This window comes from Peromyscus leucopus, chromosome 7, assembly GCF_004664715.2.
Source record: "Peromyscus leucopus breed LL Stock chromosome 7, UCI_PerLeu_2.1, whole genome shotgun sequence".
NCBI classification, from domain to species: domain Eukaryota; kingdom Metazoa; phylum Chordata; class Mammalia; order Rodentia; family Cricetidae; genus Peromyscus; species Peromyscus leucopus.
Genome location: NC_051069.1, coordinates 65231396 through 65252539, shown reverse-complemented (window position 1 = coordinate 65252539; position 21144 = coordinate 65231396).

The following is a 21144-nucleotide window of genomic DNA, read 5'->3' as shown; positions in this document are numbered from 1 at the left end:
GCCATTTTTATATCTGACAAAATAGACTTCAAACCAAAACTAATCAGAAGAGATAGGGAAGGACACTATAAAGGTACATCAAAGACAAAAATCCATCAAGAGGATATTGCAGTTCTCAACATTTATGCATCAAAGGCACCCAAGTTCATAAAAGAAATATAACTACAGCTAAAATCACATATTGACCCTCACACACTGATAGTGGGTGACTTCAGTACAACACTCTGGCCAATAGATATGTCATTCAGACAAAAATTAAATAAATAAATGCTAGAGGTAAACAACATTATAAATCAAATGGACCTAGTAGGTATTTCACAGAATGTTTTACCTAAACAAAATAATATGTCTTCTCTGTGGCTCAAAGAACTTTCTCCAGTATTGACCACAGACACAAAGCAAACCTCAACAGATGTAAGAAAATTGAAATAACACCTGTATCCTATCTGATCACCACAGAGTAGCACTGGATGCCAACAACACAGAGGCAAAAGAAAGCTTACAAACTCACAGAAAATGAACAAATCACTGAATAAAAAATGGGGCAAAACAGAAATTTAAAAAGACATGAATCTAAAAAGACATTTTAGATCTCAATGAAAATAAAAACACAACATACCCAAACTTATAAGACACAATGAAGGTAGTTCAAAGAGCAAGTTCATAGCACTAAGTCCACACCAGAAAAAAAAATAGCAGAGCTCAGATATCAGTAACTTAACATCACACTAAAATCTCTAGAACAAAATGAAGAAATAACACATAAAAGGAGTAGGAGTAGATGACATGAAATAATCAAACCCAGGGCTGAAATAAATAAGATAAAAACAAACAAACAAGAAACAATACAAATAATCAATGAATCAAAAAGAAAATTAATAGTAAGGGTTTGATGAAACTTTAGCTAAATTAACTGAAAGTGGGAGAGAGATTATCCAAATTATAAAATTCAAAATAAAAAGGGAGACATTACAAGAGACACAAAGGAAATCCAGATAATCATAAGGACAGATTTAAAAATCTGTAATTCACCAAGTTAGAAAACTGAAAAGATAAGAATAAGTTTCTTGATATGAACTACCTACCAAAGTTAAAGCTCAGATGGGCAATTTAAATAGACCTATATCAGCTACTGATATAGAGGTAGTCATTAAAAGTTTCTCAATAATAACGATAGCAAAAGCCCATGGATGAATTGATTCAGCTCAAAATTCAACAAGGCTTTCAAAGAAGAATTTATGCAATACTCATTAAATTATTTCACAAAATAGAAACAGAAGTATTGCATAGTTCTTTTATGAGGCAATAAAAATTGCCCTAATAGAGAAGGAAGAAAGAGGAGAGAGAGACACCAGCCTGCCACCAACATGCCAGCAGACCAGGATTCCAGGAAGGAAAGTAGCTTGCCAATTCCTCTCATTGTTTAATCAAGAAGACACAAACCATCCCACATCATATATCAACCTATTTTTCCTAACATAAGAAGCTCTTAATTCCTGAGTGAATAAAAAATGGGGCAAAACAGAAATTTAAAAAGACATGAAAGCATTTTAGATCTCAATGAAAATAAAAACACAACATACCCAAACTTATAAGACACAATGAAGGTAGTTCAAAGAGCAAGTTCATAGCACTAAGTCCATACCAGAAAAAAAAAATAGCAGAGCTCAGATGTCAGTAACTTAACATCACACATCAGTCTTCTCTGTTGCCTTCAGAGTTTGGCCATTTCACAAGATCAGTTCAGCTCTTCATCTCCAAATAGATACACCTTGTGCTCTTAGAAAAAACTGAGATTCATGCCCCTCCCCCACCAGCCAGTGCAGCCCCAGAAACTGGGCAGCAGATTCTTCCCCCACCCCACTCGCCAAACCAACCATCCCCTGCTGTGGGATGTTCTGTATGGCAACTGTGTTGCTCTGATTGGTCAATAAATAAAACACTGATTGGCCAGTGGCTAGGCAGGAAGTATAGGTGGGACTAACAGAAAGGAGAAAAAGAAAGAACAGGAAGGCAGAAGGAGTCACTGCCAGCCTCCACCAGGACAAGCAGAATGTGAAGATGCCGGTAAGCCATGAGCCACGTGGCAAGGTATAGATTTATGGTAATGGATTAATTTAAGCTATAAGAACAGATAGCGAGAAGCCTGCCATGGTCATACAGTTTGTAAGCAATATAAGTCTCTGTGTTTAGTTGGTTGGGTCTGAGTGGCTGTGGGACTGGTGGGTGACAAAGATTTGTCCTGACTGTGGGCAAGGCAGGAAAACTCTAGCTACAATTCCCCTGCCACACCAGTGACCACTGGAGCAATAAGCCCACCCAGCATCAATTGGGAACAGGTAAGGCCCTGATCTCTGGAGTGGGCAGACCAGGTCTCTAAACTTTAGGTCCCAGGGACATATTCAATGACCCTCCCCCTGGCCATTGGAGCTTCAGAGATGGGGCAGCTGCCTCTTTCCCCTGCTCCTAAGCCCAGCCAACCAATTCCTGCAACACCAGTGACCATAGGAGCCATATGCCCACCCTGCATCAATTGGGAACAGTGACCACTAGAGATATAAACTCCCTCCTGGACCAACTGGGAAAAAGAATAACTGCAGGAGCCAGAGGCCCCACCTGGACCAATTGAAAGAAGAGTGACTTGGAGCCCCACCTGTTCAGACTAAACAAAGAATTGGGTAGACAGGAATGTAAGAACACACTAAACAACATAAAGAGCAATACAGTACCACCAGAATGTAGTGATCCCATAACAAGAATTGAACATCCCAATTTGATGATCCAGAAGAAAATGACCTTAAAAACAACTTTATGAAGATGATAGAGGACCTAAAAGAAGAAATGAAAAATTCACTTAAATAAATGGAGGAAAAGATAAACAAAAAATTGGAGGAAATTAAGAAATCTCTTAAAGAAAGTTTAAAAAAAAAAGCCAAGAAAAAAAAATCAAACACATGAAGGAAGCAGGTCAAGATCTGAAAATTGAAATAAAAGCAATAAAGAAAACATAAACTGAGAGAATTCAGGAAAAGAAAAATTTGAGTAAACAAACAGAAAGTGCAGAGGCAAGCATAACCAATACAACACAAGAAATGGAAGAGAGAATCTCAGGCACTGAGGATACAATAGAGGAAATAGATTCATCTGTCAAAGAAAATAATAAATCCAGTAATTTTTTTTATCACAAAACATCAAGGAATCTGGGACATCATGAAAAGACCAAAACTAAGAATAATAGGGATAGAAGAAGGAGAAGAATTCCAGCTCAAAGTCACAGAAAATATATTCAACAAAATTATAGAAGAAAACTTTCCCAAACTAAAGAAAGACATGCCTATGAAGGTACAAGAAGTGTACAGAACACCAAATAGGCTGGACCTCAGAAATGTCCTCTTGTCACATAATAGTCAAAACACTAAACATACAGAATAAAGAAAGAATATTAAGAGCAGCAAAGGAAAAGGTCAAGTAACATATAAACACAGACCTATCAGAATTATACCTGACTTCTCAATGAAAACTCTGAAATCCAGAAGGTCCTGGACAGACATTCTGCAGATACTAAGAAACCATGGACACCAGCCCAGACTACTATTCCCAGCAAAGCTTTCAATTACTGTTGATGGAGAAAATAAGATATATCATGACAAAACCATATTGAAACATTACATATCCACAAATCCAGCCCTACAGAAAGTATTAGAAGAAAAACTCCAACCCAAGGAAGCTAGCTGCTAATACCAAAACACAGGCAACAGACAACCTCACATCACCAAATCCCAAAAAAGGGAAACACACACACACACACACACACTACCACCAAAAAGTAACAGGAATTAACAAACACTGGACCTAAGAAACAAGCTGATGTAACTATCATAGTATCTAACAAAATAGACTTCAAACTAAAATCAATCAAAAAAGATGAAGAAGTGCATTTCTTTTTTAAGTTACTAATGTTTATTGTACTTACACGGTGATAGTTTTTGCACACTTGAGTCTGTCAAAATGCAGTGAATTTTATACTAAAATTGATTAACTGATGTAGATTTTCGAATCATTTGCAATGGCACAAAATGGCTAGCTTATACAAGAAGCAGTTCTTTTTAGGCTTTTCAACATGGAATACATTTCTTTTTTTTTTTTTACACTTAAGTCATCTTTTATTCATTTTTTTTTCATTTTTCTATATTAAGAAATTTTCTACTCACTCCACATACCATCCACAGATCCCCCTCCTCCCCCTCCTACTCCCCCAGCCCTTTTCCCCAAGCCACCTGGCATCCCCACATCCCTAAAATCGAGGTCTCCCATGGGGAGTCAGCAGAGCCCAGCACACTGAGCCTAGGCAAGTCCAAGCCCCTTTCCACTGCACCAAGGCTACTCAAGGCATCACACCACAGGCACCAGATTCCCAGAAACCTGCCCATAGACCAGGGAGAGATCCCTGATCCCCCTGCCTGGGTGCCCCCCAAACAGTTCAAGCCAAACAACCATCTTTCTTATCCAGAGGGCCTAGTCCAGTCCCATGGGGGCTCCACAGCCACCACTCCACAGTTCATGTGCTTCCACTAGTGTGGCCAGTCATCTCTGCATGTCCTCCCATCATGATCTCAACATCGCTCACCTGCAGAATCCCTCCTCTCTCTCATCAATTGGATTCCTGGAGCTCAGCCTGGTGCCTGGCTGTGGATCTCTGCATCTGCCTCCATCAGTCACTGGACAAAGGCTCTATGATGACAGCTAGGGTATTTTCTAGGCCAGTTGCCAGAGTAGACCAGTCCAGGCACCCCCTGGACCACTGCCAGCAGACCAAGGTACCATGATGATATTTGATTTGTACTGAAATGTGATTTTATCCGTATGTTGATAAATAAAGTTACCTGGGGGTCAGAGCTAATAGCAAGCCATAGCAGAAGTCTGGCAGTGGTAGCACACGCCCTTAATCTTGATCACATGACAGGCAGAACTCTGTGTATTCAAGAATACCACCAGCATGGAAATACACACCTTTAATCTCAATACCAACCATAGAAGACCTGGAGGTCTGTATAGATGGGCAGTGACAAGGAGGTCGTGTGGTTGGGTTTACAACCAATGAGAAGGCAGAACAGAAAGTCTATAAAAAGACAGAGACACAGGAAGGAGATTTCTTGTGAAGGGAAGGACAGGAGTGGCAGTGAAGGGTAAGGTTTTTAGCTCTTAGCTATTGCTCTGACCTCTTGGGCTTTTAACTCTGCATTCGGCTCTGTGTTTCTTATTTAATAAGACTGTTCATCTACAAGGTGCAGTCATCCTTGTGGATTCCTGAGAGCCTCCCCAGCACCCCGCCTCTTCCTATTCCCAAGATATCCTTATCTATCATGGTATCTTCCTCCTTGCTCTCTCACTCTGTCCCTGTTCCAGCTTGACCCTCCCATTTCTCTATGTTCTCATCCCCCACACCTCACTCTCTGCCACCACCACCCCACACCCAGTCTGCTCATGTAGATCTCATCCACTTCTTTGCAAAGTCATCCATGTATCCCTCCTAGGGTCTTTCTCTGTTAGCTAGCCTCTCTGGAGTTGTGGGTTGCTGTCTGGTCATCCCTTTCCTCACATCTAGTATACACTTATGAGTGAGTACATACTATGTTTGTCCTGAAGAAGGGCATTTCATACTCATCAAAGGAAAAATCCACCAAGATGAAGTCTCAATTCTGAACATTTCTGCCCAAATATGAGGGCACCTACATTTGTAAAAGAAACATTGCTAAAGCTCAAATCACACATCAAACCCCACACATTAATAGTGGGAAACTTTAACACCCCACTCTCACCACTGGACAGATATGCCAGACAGAAACTTAACAGAGAAATAAGGGACCTAACAGATGTTATAATTCAAATGGACCTAACAGAAATCTAATGAACATTTCACCCAAGCACAAAAGAATATACATTCTTTTCAGCACCCCATGGAACCTTCTTCAAAATTGACCACATACTCAGTAACAAAATAGATCTCAACAGAAACAAAAAAAAAAAATTGGAATAATCCCCTGTATCTTATCAGACCACCATGGCTTAAAGCTAGAATTCAACAATAGCACAAAATGCAGAAAGCCTACAATTTCATGTAAACTGAACAATACTCAAATGAATCACCACTGGGTCAAGGAAGAAATAAAGAAAGAAATTAAAGACTTCCTAGAATTCAATGAAAATTAATCCACAATACCCCCAAACTCATGGGACACTATGAAATTTGTGCTAAAAGGAAAGTTCATAGCACTAAGTGCCTACATAAGGAAGTTGAAGAAAGGCTGGATGATGGTGGTGCACACCTTTAAGCCCAGCACTGGAGAGGCAGAGCCAGATGGATTTCTGTGAGTTTGAGGCCAGCCTGGTCTACAGAGTGAGATCCAGGACAGGCACCAAAACTACACAGAGAATTATTGTCTCAAAAAACTAAAAGAAGAAGAGAGGAGGAGGAGGAGGAGGAGGAGGAGGAAGAGGAGGAGGAGGAGGAGGAAGAAGAAGAAGAAGAAGAAGAAGAAGAAGAAGAAGAAGAAGAAGAAGATGATGATATTGGAGAAATCTCACACTAGCAACTTAACAGCACACCTGAAACCTCGAGAACAAAAAGAAGTAAACTCACCCAGAAAGAGTAGAAGACAGGAAATAATCAAATTGAGAGCTGAAATTAATAAAATATAAACAAAGAAAACAATACAAAGTATCAATGAAACAAAGAGTTCATTCTTTGAGAAAATCAACAAGATAGACAAACCCTTATCCAAACTAACTAAAAAGCAGAGAGAGAATATCCAAAGTAACAAAATCAGAAATGAAAAGGGGGATATAACAACAGACACTGAGGAAATCCAGGGAATCATTAGGTCATACTTTGGAAGCCTGTACTCCACAAAATTGGAAAATGCAAAAGAAATGGATAATATTTTGGATAGGTACCACATACCAAAATTAAATCAAGATCAGATAAACAATTTAAATAGACCTATAACCCCTTAGAAAATAGAAGCAGTCATCAAAAGTCTCCTAACCAAACAAAGGCCAGGGCCATATGGTTTCAATGCAGAATTCTACTAGAATTTCAAAGAAGAGCTAATACCAATATTCCTGAAATTGTTCTGAAAAACAGAAAGAGAAGGAACATTGTCAAACTCTTTTTATGAAGCTACAGTTACCGTGATACCCAAATCACATAAACGCCTAACTAGGAAAGAGAACTACAAACCAATCTCCCTTATGACCATTGATACAAAACTTCTCAATAAAATACTACCAAACTGAATTCAAGAACACATAAAAAAAATCATCCATGATCAGGTAGGCTTCATACCAGGGATGCAGGGATGGTTCAACACATGAAAATCTGTCAGTGTAATCTACCATATAAACAAACTGAAGGAAAAAAAACACATGATCATCTCAGTAGATGCTGAAAAAGCCTTTGACAAAATACAACACTGCTTTATGATAAAAGGTTTTGGAGAGATCAGGAATATAAGGAACATACCTAAACATAATAAAGACAATATATAGCAAGATGGCAGCCAACATCAAGATAAATGGCAAGAAACTCAAAGCAATTCCTCTAAAATCAAGACAAGGCTGCCTGCTCTATCCATACCTATTCAATATAGTACTTGAAGTTCTAGCTAGAGCAATAAGACAACAAAAGGAGATCAAGGGGATACAAATAGGGAAGGATGAAGTCAAACTTTTGCTATTTGCAGATGATATGATATCCATATAAGTGACCCCAAAATTTCCACCAGGGAACTCCGATAGCTGATGAACACCTTCAGTAATGAGGCTGGATACAAGAATAACAAAAAAGATCAGTAGCCTTTATATATACAGATGAGAAATGGGCTGAGAAAGAAATTAGAGAAACATCACCCTTTATATTAACTACAAATAACAAAATATCTTGGGGCTAACTCTAACCAAACAAGTGAAATATCTGTATGACAAAACCTTTAAATCTTTGAAAAAAGAAATGGAAGAAGATATCAGAAAATAGAAAGATCTCCCATGTTCATGGATAGGTAGGATCAACATAGTAAAAATGGCAATCTTACCAAAAGCAATCTACAAATTCAATGCAATCCCCATCAAAATCCCAACACAATTCTTCACAGACCTGGAAAGAACAATATCAACTTCATATGGAAAAGCAAAAAACCCAGGATAGCCAAAATAATCTAGTAAAATAAAGGAACTTCCAGAGGCATCACCATCCCTGATTTCAAGCTCTACTATAGAGCTATAATAACAAAAAGACCTTGGTATTTGCATAAAAACTGACACATTGATCAATGGAATCAAATAGAAGACCCTGACATTAATCCACACACCCACAAATACTTGATTTTTGACAAAGAAGCCAAAACTGTACAATGGAAAAAAGAATGCATCTTTAACAAATGGTGCTGGCGTAACTGGCTATCTACATGTAGAAGAAAGCAAATAAATCTATATGTATTGCTATGCACAAAACTCAAGTCCAAATGGATCAAAGACCTCAACATAAATCCAGTTATACTGAATCTTATAGAAAAGAAAATGGGAAATGGCCTTGAATGCATTGGCACAGGAGACCACTTCCTAAATATAACACCAGTAGCACAGACACTGAGAGCAACAATTAATAAATGGGACCTCTTGAAACTGAGAAGCTTCTATAAGGTGAAGTACACTGTCAATAAGACAAAAAGGCAGCCTACAGAATGGGAAAGATCTTTACCAATCCCACATCAGATAGAGGGCTGATCTCCAAAATATATAAAGAACTCAAGAAACTAGACAGCAAAATATCAAATAATCCAATTAAAAAATGAGCTACAGAGCTAAACAGAGAATTCTCAACAGAAGAATTTCAAATGGCCAAAAGACATTTAAGGAAATGTTCAACATCTTTAGCCATCAGGGAAATGCAAATCAAAATGACTCTGAGATACCATCTTACACCTGTCAGAATGACTAAGATAAAAAAATACAGATGACAGCCTGTGTTGGAGAAGATGTGGAGAAAGGTGAACAGTCATTTACTGCTTGTGAGAATGCAGTCTTGTACAGCCACTTTGGAATTATCATTATGGTGGTATCTCAGAAAATTTGGGAATCCACATACCTCAAGACCCAGCAATACCACTACTTGACATATACCCCAAAGTTGCTCAACCACACACACCAAAAGGGCATTTGCTCAGCAATGTTCATAGCAGCATTATTTGTAATAGCCAGAACCCGGAAACAGCCGAGATGCCCCTCAACTGAAGAATGGATAAGGAAAATGTGGTACATATATACAATGTAGTACTACTCAGCAGAGAAAAACAATGACATCACGAGGTGTGCAGGCAAATGGATGGAACTAGAAAATATCCTGAGTGAGGTAACTCAGACCCAGAAAGACAAACATGGTATGTACTCACTCATAAGTGGATACTAGATGTAAAGCAAAGGATAACCAGGCTACAATCTACAACCTAGAGAAGCTTGGTAAAGAGGAGGACACTAAGAGGGACACATGGATTGCCCCAGGAAGGGGAAAGTGTTAAGATCTCCTAGGCAAACTGAGAGGGAGGAATAGAGGGGAAGGAAATAGAGGGGAAGGGAAGTGGGAATATGGGGAAGACACAGGGAGGGAGAGCAATGAAGAAGATAACTTGACACAGTGTACCATTAAGGGGATGCAGGGTAGTCTGCAGCTAGGGAAAACTTCAGGAACTTATGAGTGTCCCCAGCTAAGACTCATAGCAGTGGTGAAGAGGGTTCTAGAACTAGCCTTCCCTTTCACTCAGATTGATGTCTACCCTAACTATCATCACAGAACTTACATCTAGTGGCTGATGGGAGGAGATGCAGAAACCCACAGCTAAACACTTGGCCAAGATTCTGGAGTTCAGTTGAAGAGAGAGAGAGAAAGAATTATAGGAGTGGGGGGGGGGTCAGAATCATTATGGGAAAAACCACAGAAATAGCTGACCCAAGCTAGTGGGAGCTCATGGACTCTGGACTGACAGCTGGGGAGCCTGAATGGGGCCAAACTAGTCCCTCTGAATGAGGGTGAAAGTTGGGTGGCTTGATGTGTTTGTGGGTCCCCATGCTCAATCTAATTGAAATTCCCTTGAAAATTCCAACATAATTCTTTACAGAACTTGAAAAAAATTTTTTCAACATCATGTGAGCCTTAGTCACCATTCTATTGCAGTGAGGAGACATGGCAATCTCTTAATTGTAACCTTTCATAAAATTAAAATAAAAATGCACACCACATACTTTCAATATACAATGGCACATGATCTATATTATCATTCCAAATGTAAGGGAAGAAAGAGAGCATAGTGAAGAAATACTAGACCAAACAAAGTAAGTTCAAACCCCAAAAGGAAAAACTCTTCTAAATTCTACATCTGTCTGATGTCAAAGTGCTCTTAAGATCTCCAAAACTTCTTTCAGCTTTGTTGATTGCAACACATTTCTCTCTCTTGAGCTGGTTCTATACCCAGTCTGTTGCTTTTCTGGGCAGGTGTCCCATGACTCTGGCATCTCCAATATTTTGTGGTCTCCAATATAACCAAAATTTCACCTTCACAGCTTCACACAACAGCTTCCCTGGGACTCCTTGCAGGGACACTCCTGATGCATGCCTGGCCTCAATGACTTTCATAAGCCATGGAGGGAGATTCCACAACCCCTTTCTTATATTCTTGACTCTAAAGAACCAAGTGGCTGAATCTGCCAAGTTCTGCTGCTAGCTGGGGCTGGAAATTGGCTCCCTCCTTGAATTACATTTGCATCAGCTTTCTGTTGTTGTTGGTTAAGGTTTTCTTTATTTCTCTTTCACAAGTTGGCTTGGTGGGGTCTTACTCTGAGGTCACCACTCCTTTTATTTCATTTAACATCAGGGTTTTCTTTAAACCTTTTCTCTCCTTGAGCACTAAACTTCATTTCATTACACTTCCTAGTGCTCCTTTTCTCCTCAAACTGTACATTTTATATTTTTCCTCACATACCTTGTTCCTTTTTATTATAAATCTGCATAAGAGTAATCATTAATACTATACAACACAGTTAACATTAGGCTCTCTTGAAATCTCTTCTGTCAATGCCTTTAATTTAAAACTCTTCTATTTAACCTTAGGCAGATTTTCAGGATGGGAACAAAGAGAAGCCACATTCTTTGCTAAGTATCACAAGAATGGTTGCTAGTAATATCACTAATATTACTAATATTCTTCCCCTCTGAAACTTTTTGAGCCAGGCCACAATTTATATTGATTTCAATATCACATCTTCCAAGCTTCTACTAGTATGTCCTATTAAGTCCTGTTCAAAGAACTTAACTGCTTTCCTAACCCAAAGTTCCAAAGTCCACATTCCACCAAAATTCAGCATAGTCAGGCCTGTCAGAACAACATGCCAGTCTGGTGTAACAATTTCTGTCTTAGTCACTGTTCTATTGTTGTGAAGAGATACCATGAGCAAGACAAATATTATAAGAGAAAGCCATTTACTTGAGGGCTTACAGTTCTAGAGGTTTAGTTCAATATCATCATGGCAGGAGGCATGGAGGCATGCAGGCAGATGCTGAAGCTGTAGCTGACTGAGAACTACATCCTGATCCATAGGTAGAGAGAGACAGACTCTGGTCTTGGCACAGACTTTTGAAAACCACCTCCAGTGGCATACTTTCTCCAACAATGCCACATCTCTTAGTCCTTGGAATCCTTCCAAATAGTGCCACTCACTAGTGACTAAACGTTAAAATATATGAGCTTTGGGGGGGGAGGTATGGTATTCTTATTTAAACTACCACTATGTGGAAACACACATACAAAAAAAAACAAAACAAACAAACAAAAAAAAACCAAAACAAAACAAAAACACAATAGCTGAAACAATCAATCCTGAATAGTAAAAGAGGTATCTGGAGGTATCACCATCCTCAATATCAATTATACTAGAGAGCTATAAGAATAGAAAAAATAGCCAGGCAGTGGTGGTGCATGCCTTTAATCTCAGCACTTGGGCTGAGGCAGATGATCTTTGTGAGTTTGAGGACAGTCTGGGCTACAGAGTGAGTTCTAGGACAGGTTCCAAAGCTACACAGAGAAACCCTGCCTTAAAAAAAAGAATAGAAGAAATATTGTGTTTTGGCATAAAAACGGGCACATTGATCAATGGAATGAAATTGAAGACCCAGATATAAATCCACATACCTATAGACATAAGAGGAAAAAAAAAGACAGCATCTTCAAGAAATTATGCTGGTCAAATTAGATGTCTGCATGTATAAAATACAAATAGAGCCATACTGATCACCCTGAACAAAACTCCAGAAAGATCAAAGACCTCAATCTAAAGCCAGATACAGTGAATCTGAAAGAAGGGAGAGTGAGGAACAGTCTTGAACTCACTCCATAGGAAAAGACTTTCTGAACAGAACAATGATAGCACAGACACTAAGAACAACAATAAATGGAACCTCATGGAATTGAAAAGCTTCTGTAAAGCAAAGGACACCATCATTCAAAATGGCAGCCTACAAAATGGGAAAGGATTTTTTACCAGCTATATATCAGAAGGCTAATATCTAAAATACATAGAGAACTTATAAAAAACCTAGGTATCAAGAAAACAACCCAATTTAAAACTGTGATACAGATCTAAGCAGATTATTCTCAAAAGGAGAAACACAAATAGCTGAGAATAAGTTAAAGAACTGTTCAATATCTTTAATGATCAGGGTAATGCAAATCAAAACTACTTTGAGATTTCATCTTACGCCTGCCGGAATGGACAAGATTAATAAAACAAATGATAGTTCATGCTGGCAAAGATACTATTGGTTGCAAACTTGTACATCCACTATGGAAATCAGTGTAGCAGCTCCTCAGGAAGATGAGAATATATCTATGTTAAGATCCAGGTATATCATTCTTGGGTATATATGCTAAGGACATCCTACTCCAGAGACATTTGGTCAACCATGTTAACTACTGCTCTATTTATAATAGCCAGAAATTGGAAACAACCTAGATGCCCATCAATGGATGAATGGACAAAGAAAATGTGTGCATTTACATAGTAGACAATTACTCAGCTGTTAAAAGTACAAAATCATGAAATTCACAGATACATTGATGGCACTGGAGAAAATCATCCTGAGTGGGGCAACCCAGCTCCAAAAAGACAAATACAGTTTGTATTTGCTTATATGTTGAAGTTAGCTGCTGTCTTAGTTGGGGTTTCTTTGGTTGTGAAGAGACACTATGGCCACAGCAATTCTTATAAAGGAAAAACATTTAATTATATTGGCTTACAGTTTTGAGGTTTTATTCATTGTCATCATGGCTCAACATGGTGGCATGCAGGCAGACATGTACTGGAGAAAGAACTGAAAAGGAGTTACATCTTGACCCACAGGTAGCTGGAAGTAGGCTGAGTGTCACACCGAGCAAAGCTTGAGCAAAGAAGACCTCAAAGCCTACCCACTACAGAAACACACTTCCTCTAACAAGGCCACACCTATTCCAACAAAGTGACACCTCTTAATACCACCACTCCCTATGAGTTTATCGGGGCCAATTACACTTAAACTACAACATCCCACTACTTGGCCTCATAAGCTTGTAACAATACCATGATGAAAAATGCATTTAGCCAAACTTCAAGAGTGCCCATAGTCTATCACAGTCTCAACAATGTTTAAAAGTCCAAAGTTAAAAGTCTCTTCTGAGATTCATACAATCTCTTAACTGTAACCCCCTATAAAATCAAAATAAAAAAATCACATACTTCCAACATATAATGGCACAAGATATACATTACCACTCCAAAATGTAGGGAAGGGGGCATAGTGGGGAAATACTGGAACAAAGCAGGACCAAACACTAGCTGGGCAAACTCCAAACCCTGCATCTCCATGTCTGATGTCAAAACACCCTTCAGGTTTCCAACTCATTTCATTTTTGTTGACTAATACACTTCTTTATACTGGGCTAATTACACTCCTTGTTATCAGCTTTCCTGGGCAGGTACTGGCTTCTCCAACATCTTGGGTTCTCCAAGGCTTAACTTTACAGCTTTATACTATAGTCTCTCTAGGCCTCCACTCAGGGATACTCCAATACATGCCTGGCCTTGGTGGCTTTCTTTATGCATGGAGGCAAATTTCATACCCCTTTCTTCTATCCTTAAAGCCAGAACAACCACATGGCTGAAACTGACATGTTATGCTGATTACTGTAGCTGGAACATTGCCCCCTCATTCAATTATACCTTCACCAGCTTTCTGTTTCTGATGGTGTCCTTCACTGGCTAAGCTTACTGTCTTGAAAATGGATCTGTAGACTAGACTGGTCTCAAATTGAGAGCTCTACCAGCCTTTGCCTTCCTAGTGCTGGAATTCAAAATGTGCACCACCATACCTGGCTTAAGCTTTTTTTTTTTCTTTTAATTCCCTTTCACAAGATGGAAACTTAGCTGGGTGTGATCTTGCCCTGAAGTCACTACTTCCTTTATTCCATGTTATAATCTGTTTATCTCCTTGAACACAGACCTAGCTTCAGTCCACTTCCTGGTGCTCCTTTTCTCCTTAAATTGTACCTTTATTCCATGCCTTAATCTGTTTAGCTCCTTTAACAGAGGACTTAGCTCCAATCCACTCCATGATGCTCCTTTTCTCCTCAAATTGTACACTTTGTATTTTTCCTTGCTCAGCTTGCTCCTTTTGTAATAACTACAAGGTAGAGTCTATTCTAGGCCAATTACATTCAAATTACCATAGCTGCTAAGTCTTGGATAACAGGCTATAATCCATATAATCACAGTAGTTAGGTATAGAATAAATGACTAAGGGGGGATGGAAGGATATCCCTAGGAAGGTGAAATAGAATGCATTATTATGGATGGATGTAGGGGCAGACCTGGAAAGAGAAGATCCTATAGGGAAGTAGAGGGAAGAGGAATGTAAGTGAGGAATACAGGGAATGACAGCTAAAACTAAGGGCCATTTGAGGGGTCACATGAAAACCTAATGTGGTAGAAGCTTCTTAATATATGTACAAATAGGAAAGAAATCTAAATTGGAATAACCAAATAATAGGCAAGATAAAGTCCCAACTAGATATCTATCACCACAAAATAAATCTCCAGTATCAGGAATGGATTGCAACTAAGTTGTTGGCCAAAGCATCCCCATGGAAACACTCAAACAACTCAGTCTATTACTAAGGCTATTGGGTACTCTTCACTAACTGATAATAAGGTCCTACTACTGAAGACAACACCTACATAACTCACTGAACATGGAGAAGTCCATTTTGTTTCTACTTAGAGCCTTCACCCCTACTAACTAGTGTTTGTGGTACTAGAAAGTACTTTGCACACTACATATAGAGAAATATAAAAAAAAACCCAGATACAAACCCTGCAATATATAATGGTGACCTGCCTGATGATATGCTGGTACAATAGTAGCACAGGAGTTGAGGGGGTAACTAAGCACTGTCTGATTGGAATTAAGGCCCACTCAATAATATGGAATCCATGCCTGACACTGTCTAGGTGGTCAAGAACCTGAGACTAGATAGGCCAGGGACCTAGGGGGAACTCAAATACTACTTTTCTTCAATAAAATGATTCTAATAACATTCTGCCACACTCATAGATCAGTATCTTGCTCAGAAATCATCAGAGAAGTTTCCCCATGCAGTAGGTAGGAACAATTACAGAGATTCATAATTGGACAATGTGCAGAGAGTGAGAGGCCTTGGAATACTCAGTCCTAAATAGTATGTCTCTATCAAATCCCTTCCCTCTGGCCTCAGGGAACTCTGTGGAAGCAGAGGTAGAAAGACTGTGAAAGCCATAGAGCATAGAAGACATCAAGGAAACAAGGCCTTCTAAACACAGACATCAACATACATATGAACCCACTGAGACTGTGGCAGCATATGCAGAACCTGACAAGTCTGCACAAGATTGGGTCCCACTGCTGAGATGTGAAATAGATAAAAGCCCCCATTCCAAACCCAGAAACTATCTCCAAATATTTACTCACAAAGGAAAAATTCTCTTCAATGGAGTCTCACTGGATATACAAGCTACACTTAAGGGCAGGTACCATGTCCAGCAGTAGATGGACAACACAAAATGAACTCTAAGGTATTTTTTGAGTTTGGTTTTTTATTTTTTTGTTTTTGTTTTGGTCTTACAATGCTTTGTCTGGGACTTTTTTTTTAATTTTATAGATCTTTTGGTTATATATTATGTTTTCTGATTTTGTCTTTATGGGTTTTTTGTGTGTGCAAATGTATGTTTCTTTATGTGTTTCTTGGGCTTTTGTGGGGTGCTATTTTTTGTCCTATTCTAGTTTATTTTTATTGTATCTTATTGTATTTTATTTTTCTTGCAAATTTGTATTCTAATAAAATAGAAAAAGAAAAGGCATGGATTTGTGTGGGTGGGAAATTGGGGAAGATCTGGGAGGAGTTGGGGGAGGAGAAACTATAATCAGAATACATTGTATGAAAAATATCTGCTTTCAATTAAAGAGAGAAATATGGCACATATATACAGTGCAATTTTATTTGCCCCCAAAATAGTTTAATTTGCAAGAAGTGAGCACAACTGGAAAACATATTAAGTGAGGTAACCTAGGCTTAGAACAAAATATTCTTCCTCACATGCAGATCCTAGCCTCTAACTGCTATCTATGTATGTGCTACGTATGTGTATAATGAATATGGATAAAGGCCTGGATATGGGGGCCAATAAGATTGCATAAAAAGAGGCTTTAAAGGAAGGGGATGAGGAAGACAACAGAACAATGTGGAAGGAGTAATGGGGTGTAGGGTACAGTGCAGAAGAGGAGCAAAGAGATGAAGGGAGAAATTTACCAAAATGAAATATATGTGGAAATTTCATATGGAAACATTACTTCTTAAACAAATTTGGAAAATAGTTTTGAGAGTCAATAAAGAAAGAAGAAAATCATCCAAATTGAATGATCATACTTGTCATCCTTTTATCTGCTGATGATCTCATTTGGAGTACTAATTCATTCAAATACATGTAGTAATGGCCACTGTGATTTAACTGATACAGTACCCAACCCTGTGTTGTGGACACATTAGACTTTCAGTAAGTGTATTTGAATGAGTCTAATGTGTCCACAGCACAGGGTTCGGTATTGTATCAGTTGAATCACAGTGGTCATTACTCAGTGAGTTTGCAGACTGGATTGTACACAAGGTCTACAAATAACATAATTTGGAATAATGTTGACAAGATCAGAGGAGAGGTTCACCGAAAGAAAATGAGAGGTTGGATTTTAACATAGGATAATGAGGGACAATCATTCCAAGTACGGAGATATAGGAACAAAAACTAACCAATGCACAGGAACTTGGACAATATGGGAAAATAGTGCTGATTTAGCTAGGTGCCTGAAGGGCATTAGGAGAAAATGGATTCAAAGAAAAACCTTAATGACAATTAAATGTTATTTAGAAGACAGTGATGAAGCTCTGCAGTTATTTAATCAAGGGAATAATGCAATCAAAGATGTGCACTGCATAATATTCCTAAGATGTTTATGGTGAATAACAAGTACAGGAAAGTAGCTAACAGAAATTTCTAAGGCTGATGGTCTAATTGATGAAGGCTAAAAAAACAAAACCAGTATTTTTTTCTCTGGCAGCTGATATCAGGTGAGCCAAGATGGGTGCATACAAACACATCCAGGAGCTATGGAGGAAGAAGCACTGCACTTTCTTCTGAGGGTCCACTGATGGTATTACTTCCATCTCTCTGTGCTGCACAGGGTTCCCCACCTAACCCAGACTAATAATGCATGAATGTTGGGGTACAAGGCCAAGCAAGGTTATGTCATATACAAGATTCCTGTCCTCCATGGTGGCCACAAGTGCCCAGTTCCTAAGGGTGCAAGCCTGTCCATTATGGAAGCCTTCAATCTGTTGCTAAGTATTGGTGAGCTAGACACCATTGCTGTGGGATGTCCTTCTGTATGCTGTGAATGTGTGTTGCTCTCATTGGTTAATAATAAAGCAGTTTTGGCCAATGGCAAGGCAAGGTAAAGTTAGGTGGTACAATCAAACTGAGGACAGAAATAAAGAAGGGTAGAGTCAGAGCAGAGTCCATCCAGTCACTGAGGAAGCAAAATGTGTAGAAAATGAGGTAACAAACCACAAACCACATGGTAAGGCATAGATAAGAAATATGGGTTAATTTAAATGTAAGAGCTAGCTAGTAATAAGCTTGAGCCATCAGCCAAGCATTTATAATTAATATAAGCCTCTGAGTGATAATTTGGGAGGTGACTATGGAATGGGGCAAGACAGTGAAAAGCCTCTGTTTACATGCTGTTGTGGGGCTTTGAGAGTCCTGAATTCTTACTGGATTGATGAAGATTCCACAGACAGATTCTTGGAAGTTATCCTTATTGATTCATTCCATAAAGCCATCATAAGGAATCCTGGCACCCAGTGGATCACCACACCAGTTCACAAACACAGAGAGATGCATGGGCCACAAGAGCCATAGCTTTGGAAAGGGCACAAGTTCCACCACACTATTGGTGGCTCTGGAGAAAGCCCAATACTCTCCAACTCCACCATTACAGCTAACACACATAATGTGTGTAAAAATTCATGGCCAATAAACAATTTAGGCCCATCAAAAAAATAATCAGAGGATGTGCTGAAGTTTGTTATGATACATAGAGAACTGTAAAGCCATAGCATCTATGAGATAGAAGTATTCACTGTAGGCAAAGACAGAAGGATTAGGGAATCGCTAAGTGTAATGGCATTAAAAGCAAAAGGATAGCTTCCAAATACAAATTTTAAAAATGTTTCAGAAGCTGGCAGGGTGGGTCAGAAGTTAAAGATGCATTCTAGAATGTTCATGGTAAAATAAGGACTAAGTCCTGCAAGTTTTCCTCTGATGTAACCACACATTAATAGCCGTAAATAAAAAAAATAATATTTTAAAGTATATTTTAATAGTGTTTCTGAATTATTCCTGTTTCATAGACACTGTGTGGCTCCAAAACTCATACATTGAAACCAATCCCTAGTGAGATGGGATTAAGATGTAGAGCCCATGCATGAATGATATCACCATCTTTATAAAGGAGATCCCAGAGAACTCCCTTGCTTCTGTGATATGAGGATATAGCAAGAACTTGAATGAAAAAGTTGGATATGGATCTTTTGTGCCTTGATTTGAACTTCCTAACTCCAAGATTGTAAGGAATACTGTTAATCTATTTATAATACACAGTTTATTATTGTTCTATGGCAGCTCAAACAGAATATGACATTGTTTCTCTGTGACACAACACTCAGAAATCTGAAATAAGGGCTCTGACTGCCCCACTGTTCTGGATGTAGAGATCAGAATGACCTTTCCACTCATTGGCTGACGAGTCCAAATTACTACATCTATGAAACAATGTCCTAAATCTGACTACTGTTTCTGAGTCCCTTGAGGCTCCCTTAATACACCCTGCCACATCCTTCTCTAGTATGAATATATTCACTCCTCTAACAGGCATCATTATTTGCATGTAGGTTGTCACATGTGTAATATAACCTTGTCATTCTTCCAACTGCCAACTTGTACCTAAATCAGGCAGATCCCAGCAGCTGCTACCCAGATGCAGCAATAACACTGAGGTCTACATCTCATAGATGCTGAGGATGAAATAGAATCATATGTTAAAATCTGCTTTTGCCCTTGCTTAGTATTCCCATGTTAGTTGTGATAGCCCATCTGTCCAGATTTTCAGAGTATAATAAATTGTCTGAGAAGCTATATGGGTGATTAAGGCTGAAGAACATAATCTCTGGACATAACCCCAAATTCTGCCCTTAGAAAACTTGGAGATGAGTGTCTGTATTGGTCAGCTGTGAGTCATTGCTTTAGAAACCTGAAGAAGGGAAGTTTAACTCAAAGTCCTGAGTTTTGAGGGCAAAAGAGCACAACAGAACTCAAGGAGAATTATAACAGATTTTATTCTCTGCTGACTGATATCAACAGAGATAGAACCCACCCCTTCAGACTGTGTAACAATGAGAAAATGGAGTTGTCTTAGAAAGAGCACCTTTCTTGTAACTATGAGGGTAATTAATCAGCCTTGTTGCATCTGAGGAAAAAAGAAGTGAAGAGGTGAGAGTGCATTTAAGTTCCCTGGAACCTCTTCCAAAAGCCAATGACTGAAACACAAATTGGTGTAACACACTGTGCAGTAAACACCCATTCCTCTGACTCTATACTCTGAATCTTCAAGATCTTCAGTTTTTAATTTGAAAAGATATTTTTAAAATAAATTCAGATACAAACTTATGTATATTAAAAATAAAGTTAATAGAAATTTTAGAATTAGGCATTTCACCAATTTGAGTTTGAATTCCCACTTAAGTTTATATAGTTTCTATAGTTCATATCTGAAATGCTTACATTTAAAGATATCTTAGATCTGAGGGGTTTCTTTTCAAATATTGGAACATTTGTTTCATACATAATAAAATAGTTTTGAGACTGTAACCAAGTCTCAACAAGAAGCACATTTATATTTCAGGTACACCTTCTACACAAAACCTGAAAATACTATACAATATTTTTTAGTGTCTCAGACCTTTTATATTACCTACACATGAGCTCAACTATTGTATTTTCTTTTCAGTATCATGGGAATACTCAAAAGTTTTTTTTTTAGCTTCTTTATTTTATTTTATTTATTTTACAATACTATTCAGTTCTACATAATAGTCACAGATTCCCTTGTTCTCTCCCTTCCTGCCCCCCTCCCATTCCCCCCAGCCCACCCCTCATTCCCACCTCCTCCAGATCAAGGTCTCCCCCTGAGGACTGGGATCGACCTGATAGACTCAGTCCAGGCAGGTCCAGTCCCTCCTCCCAGATTGAGCCAAGTGTCCCTGCATAAATCCCAGGTTTCAAACAGCTAACTCATGCAATGAGCCCAGGACCTGGTACCACTGCCTAGATGCCTCCCAAACAGATCAAGCCAATCAACTGTCTCACCTATTCAGAGGGCCTGATCCAGTTGGGGGCCCCTCAGCCTTTGGTTCATAGTTC